A 12,135-nucleotide genomic window follows, 5' to 3' on the forward strand; every position below is an offset into this window, starting at 1 on the left:
AAAAAAGAGTACTTTTGCTCCGTTTGGGGACTAAATGCATTGCCACAAAAAATAGTCCCTCTCGGGAGTAAATTCACGGGGGTAAATGAGTGTCACAGAGTGGAGACTGCATTTCACGTGCTGTTGTAAGAGTCCCAAGTACATCATTGGTGTGCATGCATGAAAGTACTTTGAAGCAAACCGCCAACCGTGATGTATCGAGTGATATAAAATCTTGTGCCATAATCGGGCACAATTTGCGAAGAAAGATGCGCTAACTGTTTCTTACTCCATGTGGCTGGAAAATTGCTACGTTGTCTGAGTTATACAGCCTTATGTCGTTCAAATTGACCAAGCGCACATATTCACGTAGACTGTTGCATCCAGGAGACCATTCACGAAGTTTACTGACAATTTGGAGTAGGGAGTAAATGTCGGGTTAGGGGACCAAAAATGGGTAGTAATTGCAGTCTAGGGGAGCAGAAGCTGCAATTACTCCCCGTTTTACTCCTTTTTTTTCCTTAGAGTCCATAAGACGATGCCTCATAACTGGGGTAAGACAACGTTCAGCTGCACGCGGTGCAGTAGGGATGAGTAGTCTCACGGAAGTCCATGAGGAAGCGACATTGAGAGAGCGAGAGGCGGATGTACGGCGCACCAACAACTCCATGGCTCATATTTTTGAGTAGATTTTATTGTATAGTAGGATAAGTCATAGGTCATGTATAGAGTATGGTAGGGTATTTATCGGGATTATATGTTGTATATCAGGGTATATTTTTACCATCATTTGTTTTCTGTGTGTCCTTCCAAGATGAATGATGTCGCCTATGGTCAATGCGGCCCCTGATTCGACTTGAGTTAAAGACCTCTTCTCTACTTCTTTCTGTTACGTGGCTACCAGGGCGGCTACAATGGAAATTAATGTGCGGAACTCAACCACTTCATGCGTACAATTCGCACTTCCACTTCAGAAGCCGTCTCTTCAGACAGAATATAATTGAAGCGAGACGGGTCGCACTGCCTCTAGCCTCCTGGTGGGCTCTGAACATTGAACATAAGGTTCGTATATTGTAGTGACACGAAAAATAATCACGTTAAGTTGTTTGGAAGGCTGCTCTCTGCCGAAAAAAGAATGAGAATTCACGCATCCAAAAAGAAATCAGCGAGTGCAGCTTTGCAATGTACTTCCTGAATATCTAGGATCTTTCAACAGTCTATACAAGAGTCATACAAACCATACAAACCAACATAACCAAAAGCCATGCATAACTCCCGCATGATAAGAGCAGAGAACGTGTCCCTGAATTATATAAAAATATAGAGATTGTACAAGGATGCCGCTTGCTGCATTGGTCTTTGCGGCACTTCTGCCACCACGGAAGACTGATTTTGTCAAATTTCAACTGCAATAAATTGAATTGTTAAAGTTTATCTCGCTAATTTGCCAAGTCAACCTCAAGTTTTTCCAACGGAAATGTAAAGCGCATGTTCGATTTAACCCGAAACATCACTGAAGGCGTCCAGCACCACAGCGGGAACACATGAAAAAAATATGCAAACAGCGCCATTTTGGGACTCGCAATTCGCCGGACGCGCGTATTTCAGCGCTATGCGGGCCGTCGTTCAAAACTAGAAGGTCGTGTCAGGTGAAAATGAAGGGGTGACCTTATCAGAGGCAGCAACGTTTGTGCGGCGAGGGAATGTCAAGGGGGCGGAGCAACGACGGTCCGCATAGCGCTGAAATACTCGCGCCCGGCGACTTACGGGTCCCAAAACGGCGCTTTTTTCATATCTTTGTCATGTCTTCCCACTGTGGTGCTGGACGCCTTCAGTGATGTTTCGGGGTAAATCGAACATGCACTTCCGTTTCCGTTCCATTTCCGTTGGAAAAACGTGAGGTTGACTTAGCAAATTAGCCAGATCAATTTTTAAAATCAATTTATTGCGGTTGAAATTTGACAAAATCAGTCTTCTCTGGTGGCAAAAGTGTCGCAAAGACCAATGCAGCAATCGGCATCCTTGTACAATATCTAGATTTTTTTAAATATAATTCAGGCACATGTTACAGTAAACGCCCTGTATAACGCCTTTTGGCGACGCGGAGGCAAACACTCTCGAACTACACATTCAACAACTCAACCGCGAGCTAGCTAACAAGGAACACTCAAAACTCGGAAAACCTAATTCCAACAACGACACGGATACCGGACCCACTAACACGACACACGCAGCAGCCGAACAAATAATTCCAGCACCACAACCACAACTCTCCGCAACATCGCTGAGTCACCGCGAGAAAACGCTGACGCAAGCACCGTAATAGACATATCACGCTCACTAACCAGCGACGAACTACAAGTCCTCTCTAGGGATTAACATTCTGCCCTACACTCAATTCTGTTAACGAATACGAAATCCACAAAGACATATCAGACTTTGCGAGACGCCGCTACGCCTTAGAGAATTCTTCGCTCATACAACACAAGAAAACAACAACGACCTCCGACTACCATCAACCTGGACACCAAATCACGGCCGAGAACCCGCATTAGACCTGTACATTAAACAAGTAAGCAACGACATCCTTCGCGGTATTTCCCAAAGCTCGCGTGGTCACAACCTCACTAAAACACAGCGTGACATCATCAAAGCGCTAGCTGACAGAGATGATATCATTATCCAGCCCGCAGATAAGGGTGGGAGTATCGTCATCTGGCCCACAGATAAATATATTTCTGAAGCTCATAGGCAACTCAACAATACGCAACACTACCTCAAACTGGACCATGACCCAACAAAGGAGTACACGGCGCTAATAACCCATACCATACAGGACCTCCACGAACGAAAGCTCATCACACGTGATGACCTCAGATATCTCACCCCATCAAACACAGGCGCAGGTCGTTTCTATTTACTGCCCAAAATCCACAAGGTACACGCCAACGAGCTCTATACGGCTGACATCCCCGGCAGGCCAATTGTATCTAATAACAACACACCAACAGAAAGACTCTCGAAATTCCTGGACCACTATTTAAACCATATTCCGACAACACTGCCATCGCATGTACAAGACACACCCCACCTCCTCAGAATAATCAGAGATATAAACAACACTCGTACATTTGGTAGGGACACAATACTAGCCACGCTGGATGTGACATCACTGTATACTAACATCCCACACAACGACGGAATAACAGCCCTCTGCAATACCCTTTCTACAACAAACACCAGAAAAGACACGGAAACCATACTCGCTCTAATGGACTTGGTCCTTAAACTGAACTACTTCGAGTTCAATCGCGAACACTACCTACAAGTACACGGTACAAGTATGGGCACACCTGTTGCACCCACATACGCAAATATCTTCATGGGGTTCTTAGAAAACAAAGTTCTCAGCGCCCTCTCATTGAAACCCACGGTGTACCTTCGATACATCGATGATATACTGATAATATGGGAACACGGGGAACATGAATTTTCAAAAGTTCATAGATCTACTGAACACCGCGCATAGCAACATAAAGTTCACATCACAACAGTCAACTCACTTAATTAACTTCCTCGACACCACAATATCACTAGACAACGGCAACCTCATCACAACCCTGTACAAAAAGCCAACTGACAAACAACAATACCTTCACTTCAAGAGTCACCACCCGCGTCACTGTAAGGTTGGAATTCCTAATAGGCAGAGTGTAAGACTACGCAGAATTTGTTCAAACGACACAGATTACGCTGAGAAGCTTGACGAACTCTGCAGTACACTTGCCCAAAGGGACTATTCAGACTCCCTCCAAACCGAATTCCGTCGCAGGGCACTCACACTCGATCGAGACCAGGTTCTGGAAAACCGAAAAAATCCTGACGCGTGCCAAATAAGCTTCATCACAAGATATTCCAACGCACTTCCAAACATCAAAGCCATTCTACAGAAGCACGAGCCCCTCCTTCAAAGCAGTGACCGACTTAGCAATATATTCACAAATCCCATACAGGTGACATACCGACGCGCAAAAAACCTGGCAGACTCCTTGGTCAATGCCAAAATCAGCAAAACAAGCACCCCGTACACGGGAACACGACCCTGCAACCTCCCGCGCTGCAAAACATGCAAGCACGTTCAACACGCTAACTCCATCAAAAGCACTGCGAGCAATTACACCCACCCCGTTAACCACGCATTCACATGCACAAGCTCCAATGTCATATACTGCATTGAATGCGGCGACTGCTCTATGCAATACATTGGTGAAACCGGCCAACAAATGAACAACCGCCTTACCGGGCACAGAACCGACACGTCCAACAAACTCCCAAAGCAGTCGCCGAACACTTTAACGTTCCTGGTCACAATTTTGCAACATTAAACTATATATTCTAGAAACCGGGTTTAGATCCACACGTGACAGACGTGATAGGGAGTCTTATCTCATATACAAGTTCAACGCTCTTCACCCGTCCGGTATCAACAAATCACAAGGCACCCTAGAAACACTTCACAAATAAAATATGCGTTTCCCTTTTACCTTCATTATCATCTGTTGTGTTCTGCATGGCCACTGCTTTCTACTTTCTTTATTGCATGCCACAACTTTGCATTACAAATATCAAAAAAAAAAAACCGTTGCTGGTTCTGGAATTTTCCCCACGTAATCACTAACCTCCTTATCTTTCGCTATGCTTGCCAATTCTTGCCTGTTGTCCCGTTTCGTCCACGTGTTCGTGAACCTTCCATTTTTCTGTAACCGGTCTGTAGCCTAGATCACTACGGTTCACATAATCCCCTCCACACTCTAACAAAGCAGCCATTCACTCCGGCCGTAAAACCCCGTACGGAACCTTTCTTCCCTCCGGGCTGTTGACCCACAATTCGCATGAACCTTTAAACACGTCACACCTAACCCTTTAAATACCATGCCAATGATGAGGACGGTGCCCAGAAGAAGAACAGTCTCTGTTCGAAATATCGGCGGCTTCTGTCCTGAGGCAACTCCTTCCTACATTCTACCGGTTCGCTGGATTTCTACCCATCTACCTTTTTTTTTATTCGTCGACGACTCGAAAATCCGACGCAAATGAGCGTAGTAGTTTTCGTGCAATGTGATGCAATACATGGCAAGAGCAGAGGCCGGATGCTGACAGCATGGCCGGTCTCTTTCTGGAAATCAGACAAAAGCGTCACACGCAAAAAAGGGAGCCCTCTGGCGACCAGGAAGCAGGCGGACGTCGGCAAGTCGCGCAGAGTCTGTGATCATGGACCCTATCTTATATTTGCCGTTAGCCCATAACGCGCGTTAAATATGTGGCAGCCTAATCGTCATCGACGCCTTTCACGCGCTCTTCACGCGCCTCACCCGCGCCCCAAATATACATTCTTATTGTTATTTTTGGCTATGAAGGTTCCTGCCTCAGTTCTTTCATCGTGGTGGCCCGAACTTTCGAACCGGATCGGCTCCCGTCTTCCTCCCCAGGGCATAGGACCCTGCACACAGCGCGCCTCCTCCTTCGCAAGCCGCCAGCCAAAGGATCCGCACGACGGATGTAGTTCCGTATCGGGACCACTGGGTTTTTGTAAAGAAAAAGGAATAAAAACAAAAATCAAACCCCTTTACGTAAAAGAGGGACTAATTAGAAACGAAATTAAACGGGAATGACCCTCGTACATTGCGTGAAACGTATACAAATGAAATTTTACTGCCCGTTTCGTGAAAGCGATCCGCCATCTTTACTGAGGGCCTTCTGATCTAACCCGAGGCATAGTCTCGACGGCCCTGGGGGGGGGGGGGGCGCCCCCCCCCCCATTCTGTAGAACCCAACCTGGAGTAGCCTCACTAAAGTGAGGTGATTTAGCCGAATTCAACGACTTCTGCAAGATGGCCAGATTCGAATTCGTTAGGCTTTGTACTCCCATCAGACGGGGTTGTTGAAATGCGTATAAAGAAACGTCTAGTCAACAATATTTTATAATTCTTACATTTTTAGTTTCAGTATATGATGTTCTTCCGCTTCTATGCAATATTTACCTTCCTAACGTGTTCGCTTATTTTTTTAAAACAAGTGGTCCCGATACGAAACTACACCCCTGTCGAGATACCACCTTTTTGGCCCACCCACTCTACACTATGGTTTGCGAACATTGAAGCTCAGTTCGCCCTGCGTTGTGTATTCTACCATCAAATCTACCATCGTCGTCGGTGCGCTTGGCGCGAGCGAGGCTGCGGAGGTTCGTGACATCATCAACGTCCCTCCGATGGACAACCCGCATGACGCCCTGAAAACCGTCCAGACCAGATGCCCCACTGCGTCGGAACATCAGCGGTTCCGTCAGCTCCTTGACCACCGAGATCCTCGACGACCATAAGCTTTCACAACTCTACCGGAGTATGCAACAGCTATACTGGGCGAGCGCGCTATACTTCCCTCGACGAGTCAATATTCCTGGACCTTTTCAGAAAAACAAGCGTCACCTGTGGCACGCAAGACCTCATGGGAACTTCGAGCGCCTGGAAGTTTCACGAGACGGTCCGAGGCGGAGGTACACGAAGAACAACATTCCCGGTGTGCGCACCCGCAGTGTCACCCGGGGTAAACTATAACCGAAGCAGACGACTGACCAGTGTCCCTCAAAGTTCCCATGCTGGTTTGCGCCGCGCGCTTGGTGGCGCGCATCTTTTTAAAATCGCCTTTTTATCTTTTTAATCCTGTAAATATTTTTCAAATCCTTCACCGCCTGCCCAGCGCGGTGCGCATGATGCACACCACGCCCACCAGCGTTTCCCTTGACGTCTTAGCTGAGACGGCAGGCAAGATTACCGACGCAGACGTGCACCGAAGGGCCCGTAAGAGTCCTGCAATGAACAGCAATGCCGATGAATGCGAACAGGCAGCCGAAGACGTTGGAACCAGCACACAAAGTTGGACATCGGAGATACATTTCCCATTGTGAAGTTTGTTCTGTACTTTAAAGTGACAGTCGCATCCGTTTCGGGCGATTTCGAAGCTTTAGTGTCATTTTATTCCTTATGGACTGCTGAACACGCCATCGAGAACCCCACACCAAATAGTGACGTTGTTCGGCTGTTATTCGATGGGATACACGACAAGAGCAGACGACGGATGTTGTTGTATTCCGCTAATCTCTCTCCCAAAAAGTTTGGAAACGTATTTATCTAAGAACCAATCAGGGCGCGGCCTCCAGAATCTGGACCGGGACGCTTTTGATCCGCCGTCGTCTGCCAGCTCTTCAAGGCATTTGGATGTCAACATGTCCGACGCGAGCGAATGTTACCTGTCGTCGCTATCCAGAGATTTCCTCGCTAGGACAGCAGTGATGCAGTAATAGAGGACAATGATCGTATTCTACGGATCCGTTGCAACGACACTGTATATTAGAGACATCGAGACGAAAATGGTCGCGACGATCATACGCCGTTCGTCAGTTACGAGCAGCTTCTCGATTCAGTGCTTGACAGGCGCCCACTTCAAAAACAGCCCAAATTCCGTTTCAGATCTTGCGTCTATCACTTCTTTTCGTGCTGTATTTCACATGAAATGCATGTTTCTCCACAAGTAGCACCCCACTTTTTGTCGCCTGAATTTAGAAAAGCATCTCGTTTGAACCAGTCCCACCCTGCTTATTATATTACGTGAAACATCTTGCTGGCAATAAAATTCTGTTATGTATAAATAATTGGCTGCAACCATTCGCTTGTTCGTTTTGATCATCATCATGAACCAGGTAGACCATTCGTTTTAATCACCACGCGTTAAATGGGTTATGAATGATTCCACTAGTGTATCATCACCTACAAGACCATCAGGGGTGGCAGCAAGAAACGTATTCTCCTGGTCAACGAAAAGACCACACGGAGTGACAGTGATTTCCATATTTTCTTCCAGTCCCTTTCCCTTCCAGTCCATCCCTTTTGGGCATGTTGGACTACGATGTTAACTGTACAGGACGAACACTAAGAAGGGTCACACACACACACCAAACACACTTTAGTGGCATACTTTGTATATATATTGCTTCATGTTTATATCCTGTGTAGAGTTTAGCTTGGTTGTCTTTCATGGCGCAAGGTATATTTTAGTGCTTTTACCCTTTTTAATTGACACAGCAGATTTAAGGATTTTTTTTCTCACAGGTGTCTATGATTCACCAGCTGGATCTGGGGCTACCTGGATGTGCTCTTGCTCGTCCAATCTCCATATGAGGTGTAGCAAACTTACAGGGACCTATCCCTAAAACGTCGATGAGTGTAGTCCGGCACTTATGCCAGCGAAAAAGGACAGCAACTCGTTCGTCGTCTCTTTCGTGGACCAACTGCCCAAAGTAGCCTTTATTTACAATATATACATGTCCGTAAGGGCTTTCCTCATTACAGCCCTTTTGTACATCAAAGAGGTGTCCCGACAGGTAGGGACGTCGTCATATTGGAGAGGGTTGAATACGCAACGTCACGGGACCCGTCTTCCCTTTGGTACACCGCGACAGTGCGTCTCGTCGCGTACACGAAATCCTTAAATTACTTTGCGGTTGGCCTTCACTACATTCGGCCATCCTGCTCGCATTTCGCCCTCGAAATGGCTTGAGAACATTTGACTTATGTTTAGATCACATTATTGCATACCAGCGGCATGGCCGAGTGGGCTAAGGCGTCCACTCGTTGGCGGTAACCAAGGTCGTGCTGTAGACTGGGAGGTGGTGGGTTCGAATCCTACCACCGGCTGTGCTGTCTGAGGTTTTCCCTGGGTTTTCCGAAGACTTTCCAGACGAATGTCGGCACAGTTCCCCTTGAAGTCGGCCCAGGACGCATACTAATCCCCCTGTCCCCCACTCCTTCCTGCTGTCCTCTCTCCGTCTGTCCACGTCTGTACGCCGCTCATAGCCACAGTTGCTTCGCGGCGCTAACACGCAATCAAAAAAAAAAAAACATTATTGCATACGTCGCAGAACACAAGGAACAAAATCTGGGCATGTTGTTAACAAACACAATGAATTATAGTGGGCTTAAGGGCATAGAACATCAATAAAATTCTCACTTAGCTCTAACCTTTATCAACATGTGAAGCATACGCTTTAGATGATTCGTCAAAGAACGTATTCACTATTGGTCAACTATACCTTCTACCAGGAACACACAGCTTACACAAGTTGATCTTCATTATACATAGTTACAATGGGAACACAAACTCTTCACATAAATCATTGTCTCACACACTACATCGGAGATGGCATAGATAAGTAACACACATAAAACATAATAATAACGCCTGTCAATATGGTAGATTAATAACAACAAATATCGCTGGCAACGCCCCAGCACAAAAATTATTCCCTTTCTTCCGCAGATTCGTCTTCGGCGGTTGTCTCTCCTGGGTCTCGGCATGAAAGCATGTGCGATCAGCATGTGCTGTGCTGCAATAATCTCGCCGTCCGCGTTTTTCTCTTAAATGCGTCACACGGTACGTGTCGTTGGGTAGCACGGCATCTATCACCATCGGCCCCCGGTACTTCTGCTGCGTTTTGGTCGGCTTCCCAGTATGAACGGGAAGACGCTTCACCAGAACAATGTCACCTGCGTCATACTTGGGGGCAGCTCGTCGCCTTAGATTGTAGTAGTGCTCTTGTTTCATTTGTTGCCCTTCGATGGACTCCCGCGCCAGTTGTCTGATTTCATTGAGGGTTCTTTCTGAACCGTCATCGGCGTCTAGTGCTCTTAGCTGACTGTCGTGATGTCGGGCGTTAAATCCGTACAGTATTTGCAACGGCGTCATTTGCGTTGACTTATTGCGTGTTGTATTCAGATTACGTTGGATTTCATCGATGTGCCCGTCGCAATCCTTGTGGTCGGGCCGCTCAATTGCCATTGCAATTCTTGGTATGATTGCTCTGTGCACTCGTTCGACCTGGCCTTTACCCTAGGGTCGTTGGGTGGAGATTTTGACATGCTGAATGCCCTTCTCTTGGCAAAATTCCTCAAACTGCGACGACGTGAACGCAGTACCGCGGTCGGTAATGATCTTGAGGGGTACGTCGTAGGAATTAACGTAGTGGGTCAACGCCTTTAGCGTGCACTTTGCCGACGTATTTCGGACAGCCTACAGCTGTACGAACTTGCTGAAGTTGTTGACTATGACGAGCAGCTCCTGATTACGCTTCGTACTTGGTGTGAAGGGACCTAGATGATCTATATGTATTATCTCGAAAGGGCGCCCTCCTGCAGCGTTGGGGTGGAGCACTCCAGCTTTTCTTCCCGAAGTTCCCTTGTGTAGTAGACACTCGATGCACTGTGATACGTGCCTTTTTACATATTTTCGGAAGCCCGGGAACTCTCAAGATCTTGTTCGCAGTCTCTTCCGCATGACTCTGTCCCATTAGGTCATGGTGTCTTATGGTTATCACCTTGCGATTACTTTTGGCAATTGCGAACAATAGTTGTCGCTTCCCCACGTGATCTTCGTATGCCCTATACAGTAGCCCATCCTTAAGTACAAAATCGGTTACTTCTCATTTTTCTTGCTTGCTCCTTTCTTCTGGTTTCTTTTAAAGTACTTCAGTTACGTGTCCCAGTTCTGCGTCAGTTCTCTGCACCGCTGAGATCCGGTCTACTTCGTCCATGGTAAAGAGAACATCGAGACGATCTTCCCGATCGCAGTCTGTGTCGCCACTGCATGGGGCACGGCTTAAAGCATCAACGTGGGCCATTTTTGTGCCTTCCCTCCTGTCGTATGGTGAATTCGTAGTCTTGAATGAAATCCATCCATCTCGCGATTTGTGGCACTTTGGTCTTCATGGCGTTCATATATACAATCGCCTGACAATCTGTATACACTGTGAAGTGGATTCCCACCAAGAACGCTCGTAGTTTCTCGATTGACCACACAACTGCCATTAGCTCCAATCATGTGGAGTGATATCTTTGCTCAGTCTCGCTAGTCCGCCGGCTGACGCAGTGGACGAGATGCATCTCTCCGTCGTTACCCCTTTGGAGAAGCATCCCCGCAAGACCATCCTGTGAGGCATCCGTATGGACTTCTGTCTCTGCGGTGCGACTGTACAACGCTAGCACTGGCGCGCTGCATAATTCCTACTTCAAAGACTCGAAAGCTCGTTCTTGTTCGTCGCTCCAGACGAATTCCTTCTCCTTCTTTGTATGTTCCGTAAGCGGTCGTGCCTTCAATGCGTAATGTGGCACAAACCTTCGAAAATAACTGGTGAGCCCTAAGGAAGCGCCGTACCTCGTGTACGTTCCTTGGCCTGGGGAACTGGCTCACAGCTTCTAGCTTGGCTGGGCCTGGTCGGATTCTATCTCGTGTGATCTTGAATCCTAGGAATGTTACTTCAGGCATAAAGAATTCGTATTTTGCGAGCTTTAGTGTGAGATTTGCTGTCTTAAAAGCCTGCAGCACCTTCTCAAGCGGCTCCATCCCTTCCTCGACGGTTTTGTTCGCGATCAGAACGTCATCAAGGTAACACACTGCGGTGTCAAACCTTAGGTTCCCTAGAACCCTATTCATCAGTCTTTGAAACACACTGGGTGCATTGCAGAGCCCGAAACTCATGTAGACATATTCGTAATGTCCATCGGGAGTGATGAAAGCTGTTTTCTCGATAGACTCCAGACTCATTGGCACCTGCATGTATCCGTTGGCCAAATCCAACGTCGTAAAGTAGTTATTTCCGTTTAGCCTGTCCAATTGATCATCGATTAATGGAAGAGGAAATCTATCCTTTTTTGTCTGCTGATTTAATCTCCTGTAATCAACAACTTTTCGGTACTCTCCATTCTTTTTCTTTACGAGTATGACAGGGCTCGCGTACGGCGATACTGAATCTCGGACAATGCTGGCCTCCTTTAGTTCGCCGACAATGTGTCTCAAGTTTTCCCTCTCTTCGTGTGTCGCATGGTAGGGTCGCCTGTAAACCGGTTTCGCTCCTTCGACCTCCTCAATGAGCATCGATGTAGTCTTCGTTTTCCCTAACTCGCTAAGTCGCATAGCAAAGCAGGGCCTGTACATGTTTAGCTTCGCTATGAGTGTGTCCATTTGTTCCCGTGGAACGTCTGGACCGACTTGGATATCCTCGGGCGTTATGGCCTCGGTTTCGCCTCGCCGTATTGCTAAAGCAATTCT

This window comes from Ornithodoros turicata, chromosome 7 (genome assembly GCF_037126465.1).
Source record: "Ornithodoros turicata isolate Travis chromosome 7, ASM3712646v1, whole genome shotgun sequence".
Classification (NCBI taxonomy): Eukaryota; Metazoa; Arthropoda; class Arachnida; order Ixodida; family Argasidae; genus Ornithodoros; species Ornithodoros turicata.